This window comes from Heptranchias perlo, chromosome X (genome assembly GCF_035084215.1).
Source record: "Heptranchias perlo isolate sHepPer1 chromosome X, sHepPer1.hap1, whole genome shotgun sequence".
NCBI lineage: Eukaryota > Metazoa > Chordata > Chondrichthyes > Hexanchiformes > Hexanchidae > Heptranchias > Heptranchias perlo.
The window spans coordinates 20897987-20904407 of record NC_090370.1 but is presented as its reverse complement, the minus strand read 5'-3'; the positions used below and the strand labels follow the sequence as shown (position 1 = coordinate 20904407).

At 45.1% G+C, this 6421-nt stretch overlaps 1 long non-coding RNA gene across 2 annotated transcripts in view; it reads right to left on the bottom strand.

Annotated features, from left to right (window-relative positions):
* Positions 1–221: 221 nt before the first annotated feature.
* Positions 222–6421, bottom strand: part of LOC137307015 (uncharacterized) — a 39584-nt gene continuing 33384 nt past the window's right edge. The window contains exon 3 of one of the 2 annotated variants that reach the window (XR_010958990.1): positions 222–2419. This is a non-coding gene — a long non-coding RNA (uncharacterized lncRNA). Of the gene's footprint in view, positions 2420–4562; positions 4666–6421 lie in introns of those variants that run through there. The other variant, XR_010958991.1, reaches the window with a different exon arrangement.

Here is a 6421-nt window from a genome sequence, read left to right as displayed (position 1 = left end):
GGACATTGTTTCTCCTTTCTAATGCTACATCCTGGTGCCCATCCCCGTGACGCGTATATCAATATTACAGAGTTTTCAATTCAGTACACACAGCAAACAATTTAATATTTTATTTTTTTATTTCAAATCAGCATTTGTATAATTTAAAATATTAAGTATGAATCAAATGGCCTCCCTATAAATCCAAACAACATGTATATAATCTAAGGCAGCATTTGTATAATTTGCATATTTATCTCTCAAAACTATATATATATATATATATATATATGTGTGTGTGTGTGTGTGTGCATGTGTAACTTAATGCAAGACATCTCTCAATTAAAACCACATATCTAAAATTTCAGAGAACAAATATAACTTCAAGCAGTGGATGAATCATTTAAAACCATGTGTTTATTAAAGCAGTTTTTACTTATTTAAAGTGACATTCTTGTAATCGAAAGCAGCCATTTTTACAGACGATAACATCATCATTTAAACCAGCTTGTGGCAATTGATCTCTATCATCTAATTTGAAAATTCTCGTTCTCGTGTTTCGTATTCTTTATCTGCCCATGTTCAAATTCACAGGACACTGACCAGTTCAATGGGAGTAAGGAGAGAATGGATGACTTGTAAATGGAGATTGAATCTTCACTGCCTCCAATTATATCCTACCCTTCCATCGAGCTCAGTTTGTAGCTCTATCGCCTCTGAGTCAGCAGGTCGTGGGTTCATTTCTCACTGCAGAGACTTAGGCCCATGATCCAGGTTGGCACTCCCGGTGCCTGTACCGAGGGAGTGCCTCACTGTCGGAGGTACCATCTTTCAGATGAGACGTTAAACCGAGGCCCCATTTGTCCTCTCAAGTGGACATAAAAGATCCCACGGCCACGGTTGGAGGAAGAGCAGGGGAAGTTCTCCCTGGTGTCCTGGGACAATATGTATCCCTCAACCAACATCACGAAAAACAGATTACCTGATCACTCTCACATTGCTGTTTGTGGGACCTTGCGCTGTGCAAATTGGCTGCCGCGTTTCCTACATTACAACAGTAACTCGGTTCATTGGCAAGAAAAGCGCTTTGGGACGTCCTGAGGACGTGAAAGTGGCTATAAAATGCAAATCTTTCTTTCACCTGAAAACTGCATTTGATTTTTCCTTCCAATTTCTTCAACAGTTTCTCACCGAAATATCTCGGGATTTTCTCTCTGCTTCGTATCTTTGGGATAATGGGCAGGTACTCAATTTGGCAGGATGTGACTGGTGGTGTCTCTCAGTGATCTCTCTTGGTGCCTCAACTATTCACTGTAGTTATTAGCGACTCAGATGACGGGACAGAGAGCCACATATCCAAATTTGTCGATGACACAAAGATAGGCAACATTCAAGTGTAGATGGAATCATAAAACTACAGCGAGATCGTCACAGATTAAGTGAATGGGCAAAACTGTGGCAAATGGATTTCAATGTAAGCAAGTGTGAGGTCATCAACTTTGGACCGAAAAAGGATTGATCAGAGTACTTTCTAAATGGTGAAATGCTCGAAACAGCGAAGGGCCAAAGAGACTTTGTACATAGATTATTGAAATGTCATGGACAGGTGCAGAAAATAATCAAAAGGGCGATTGGAAATGCTGGCCTTTATATCTAGAGGACTATACTACAGGTGGTAGAAGTTATGCTACAACTGTACAAAGTCCCGGTTGGACCACTCCTGAATACAATATTCACTTCTGTGCTCCGCACCAAGGAAAGATATATTGGCCTTGGAGGGAGCGCAGCGTTGATTTACTAGAATTATACCTGGACTCCAATGGTTAAATTACGAGGAGACATTACACAATCTCGGGTTGTATGCCTTGGAATTTGGAAGACTAAGAGGTGATTTGATCGAAATTTTCAAGATATTAACGGGAACTGATAGGGTAGATAGAGGGAAACTATTTCCGCTGTTTGGCGAGTCTGTGATTAGGGGACATAGCCTAAAAATTAGAGCCATGATTTTCAGGAGTGAAGTTAGGAAATATTTCCACACGCAAAGGCTGGTCGAAGTTTGGAATCCTCTTCCACGGACAGCAGTTGATGCGAGCTCAATTGTTAATTTCAAACCTGAGATAGATAGATTTTTGTTCACCTTAGGTATTAAGGTAGATGTGGCTCAGGAGCGCCGATGGAGTTAGGTCACAGATCAGACATGATCTTATTGAATGGCGGAACAGATTCGAGGGGTTAAATGGCCTCCTTCTGTCCCTCTGCAACACCTTTATAAATCACTGTGTTAGACCGCGGCTGGAGTACTGTGTCCAATTCTTGGCACCACACTTTAGGAAGGATGTCAAGGCCTTGCAGAGGGTTCAGATGAGATTGACTGGTATAGTTCCAGGATGAGGCAGCTCAGCTACGTGGACAGACTAGAGAAATTGGAATTGTTCTCCTTCGAACAGAAAAGGTTAAGAGGAGAAATATTAGAGGTCTTCAGATTTACAAGGGGTTTTCATATAGTTCAGAAGGAGAAATTGTTTCGACTGGCAGGAAGGTCGCTAACCAGAGGACGCAGATTTAAGATAATTGGCCAAAGAACCAGAGAGGGGAGGTGATGAGGAATTTCGTTTACGCAGCGAGTTGTTATGATCTGGAATGCACTGCACGAAAGGGCAGAGGAAGCAGATTGAATGGTGACCATCAAAAGGGAATTGGATAAATACGTGAAGGGGAGAAAATTGCAGGGCTCTGGGGAATGAGCAGGGGAGTGGAACTAATTGGATAGCTCTTTTAAAGAGATGACACAGGCACGATGGGCTGAATGACCTCTTCCTGTGCTGCACGACTCATCAAACGCTGAGGTTTAATACTTCGTGCTTCCAGAAGATGGCACCTTTGCTAAAATATTCCCGCTACCCCCCCCTCCGCCACCCAGTGGACTGTTGGTGAAATGCAGCGAAGTTGGACCCTTCACATTTCACAGCAACTCTGGTGATATTAGTGATTCACTTGACATTGATCTTTCCATTCTCCCTCCTCCCACCCGCTACACGTACCGACTGTTGCTGAGGGACGGGCTCCACAGACCCAGGCTGCCTCATTGACAATTCACACCAAGGGCCTTATCTCCTGTGTCACAAGGGGCTCTCGTTGCCAGCCGCTACCGCACTTTCCAGCAGGGGTCATTGCTGACCAGGAGTGATGGAAGAGAGAGCGAGACAGACAGACAGGAGAGGGATAGAGAGATAGAAGGTGAGAAAAAGAAAGTAAGAGAAAGACACACACACACACACACGGAGACTGAGACAGAGAGAGAGAGGGGGCAGACAGAGAGAGGTGGAGACAGAGAGAGAGAGGGAGTGGACAGAGAGAGGTGGAGACAGAGAGAGAGGGAGAGAATATAAGATCATAAGAACATAAGAAATAGGAGCAGGAGTAGGCCATTCGGTCCCTTGGGCCTGTTCCACCATTCAATAAGATCGTGGCCGATCTTCTCCAGTAACTCCACTTTCCCGTCCAATTCCCATATCCCTTTATTCCCCATGAGTCCAAAAACCTATCGATCTCAGCCTTGAATGTATTCAACGACTGAGCATCCACAGCCCTCTGGGGGGAGAGAATTCACAGATGCGCAAACCTCTGAGTAACGAAATTCCTCCTCATCTCAGTCTTAAATGGCCGACCGCTTATCCTGCGACTATGCTCCCTAGTTCCAGACTCTCCAGCCAATGGAAACGACATCTCAGCATCTATCCTGTCTCGTTTCGAGATTCTCTAGCCGGGGAAGGGGAAGCGAGAGGTAGAGGAAGAGGCAGGGAGAGGGAGAGAGACCGAGAGAGTGACGAACACACAAACTTAGAGTGACAGAGAGAGAGAGAGACAGGGAGAGAGGGAGAAAGAGAAGGAGAGTGATAGAGAGGGGGAGAAGGAGAGAGAGAGAGCAGGAGAGGGAGGGACGGGAGAGAGATAGAGAGACAGAGAGAGAAAACGACAGAGAGAGACAGAGTGGCAGAGAGAGACAGAGAGGCAGAGAGAGAAAGAGAGGGAGAGAGACGGAGATAGAGTCACATAGAGAGATAGAGAGAGATAGACAGAGAGACATACAAAGAGACAGAAAGCGACATAGCGAGAGGCAGATTGAGAGAGACAGAGAGAGAGAGAGAGAGACACACACACAAACACAGACAGGAAATGGGACAGAGAGAGAGACAGAGAGAGAGAGAGGCACAGAGAGAAAGAGAGTCTGGAGAGGGAAGGGGAAAGAGACACAGCGGGACAGACAGAGGAAAACTGTGCAGCTTGAGGAAACGAATCTGTAATGATTAACAGAAAAAGGAGATAGAGAGTGAGAGAAAGATGGAGAAAGACAGATTGCGAGAGATAGAGAGACACAGAAAGCGAGACACAGAGTAGGGAGGGAGCAAAGGGGAAAAAAATGAGAGAGAAAAAGACAAAAAGGACACAAAGAATGACAGAGAGCGAGTAGAGAAGAGTGAGACAGAGAGAGAGATAGGTGGAGAGGGGGGCAAAGAGAGAGATTGATGGAGAGAGCAATCCAGCTAGTCCCACTCCCCCGCCCTTTCCCCGTAGCACTGCATTTTTTCCTTTCAAGTACTTATCCAGTTCCCTTTTGAAGGCCATGATTGAATTTTCCTCCACCACCCTCTCGGGCAGTGCATTCCAGATCCGAACCATTCACTGTGTAAAAAAAAATCCTCATGTCAATTTTAGTTCTTTTGCAAATTACCTTAAATCTCACTCCTCTGGTTCTTGACCCATCCGCCAGTTTCTCTCTTAATGCTCCCCCACTGACACTTGCTCCACTTGGCCCACCTCATTCACGAGATCCAAGTCCAGCAATGCCTCCTTCCTCGTTGGGCTGGAAACGGACTCGTTAAGAAAGTTATCCTGAATACATTTCAAAAATTACTCCCCCTCTGTGCCGCATATATGATTACTACCCCAGTCTATATTAGGATGGTTGAAGTCCCCCGTTATCACTGCTCTATGGCTTTTGCACCTCTCTGTAATTTCCCTGCAAATGTGCTCCTCGATATCCTTCCCACTGGTTAGTGGCCGACAGAATACACCCAGTAGTGTCATGGCACCTCTTTTATTTCTTAACTCTCTGACCCCTCCAAGACATCCTCTCCCTCCAGTACTGCATTATTCTCCTTGGGTGCCTGTGAGATTTCAGCTAGGTTCAGGTCGTTGGATTCGAAATCCATTGGGCTTTCCTCGGGCAGATTCTAACCCGGCTCGCAGTGGAACTTTTCAGTTATTCGATACCTGTTATTTTTCGTTCATCCTTTCAACCTGGAGATCACGGGCCCTGAAACTGCTCAGAGTTTTCTCCAATCGATTTTATTCTCGTGTCAGTGGCCGCGTGGTCGAATGGAAAAGGCGCTTGATTTCAGTCTGAATCGTGTTGCTGTTAGAAGATTACAGCTTCGAGTCCTGTCGCGTTGTTTTTAGACACAGGGCGTAACCTTTTCCTACATGTTCCGAATGTGTTTTGCACCCGACCATTTCTAACTCAGAGTCTTCAGTCTGTCCGGCATTTTTTTACATCCCGTGGCGAGAGAGGATCTCCCACTGAAGTTTACTTACAAAAGTTGACTCTCCATTTTCAATATTATCGAATTCCCATTCCCTCGAAGAACGAAGCCAAGCAGAAGGAGGGAATAACATCGAATTACAGAGAATGTTCAGCACAGAAACAGGCCATTACGGCCCCACTGATCCACGCCGGTGTTTATGCTCCACACGAGCCTCCTCCCGACTGATTTCATCTAATCCTATCAATATAACCTTATATTCCCTTCTGCCTCAGTGATTGAGGGAGAGGTTTTGAAGATGTTTTGGGTGCTCTTGATCGGCACATAAAAGCCGGTCCGCCCATTTAATGCTCGGTTTGGCACAAATCCAACCTCTCAGCAAGGACTGTGTTTGAAAACCCCACATTCAGTTTAAGTAAGACCTTCAGATCCGTAGCGGCCGAAGTGTTGACTCTCTGTGACACACAGCCGCTTGCTGAAGTTTGTTTTGAGTGCTGCACCTCGACTTTTCACAATTCACTATAAAATGACATCGAATTTACAGCACACAAACAAAGCCATTCGGCCCAACAGGTCCATGCCATAGTTCATGCTTCACACGAGTTTCTTCCCATTCTGCTTCACCTCAGTCTATCATGATATCCTTACATTCCTTTCTTCCTCATGTACTTATCTAGCTTCCCCTTAAATGCATTCATGCTATTCAGCTCAACTACTCCTTGTGCTAACACGCTCTACATTCCAACGACTCTCTGGGTAAAGACGTTTCTGCTGAATTCCTATTGGTTTACTGCTGAATTTCTGATATTTTTGCATCCTAATTTTGGTCTCCCCCACATGTGGAAACATTCTCCCTCCGTCGACCCAAGACAACCCCTTCATCATTTTAAAGACTT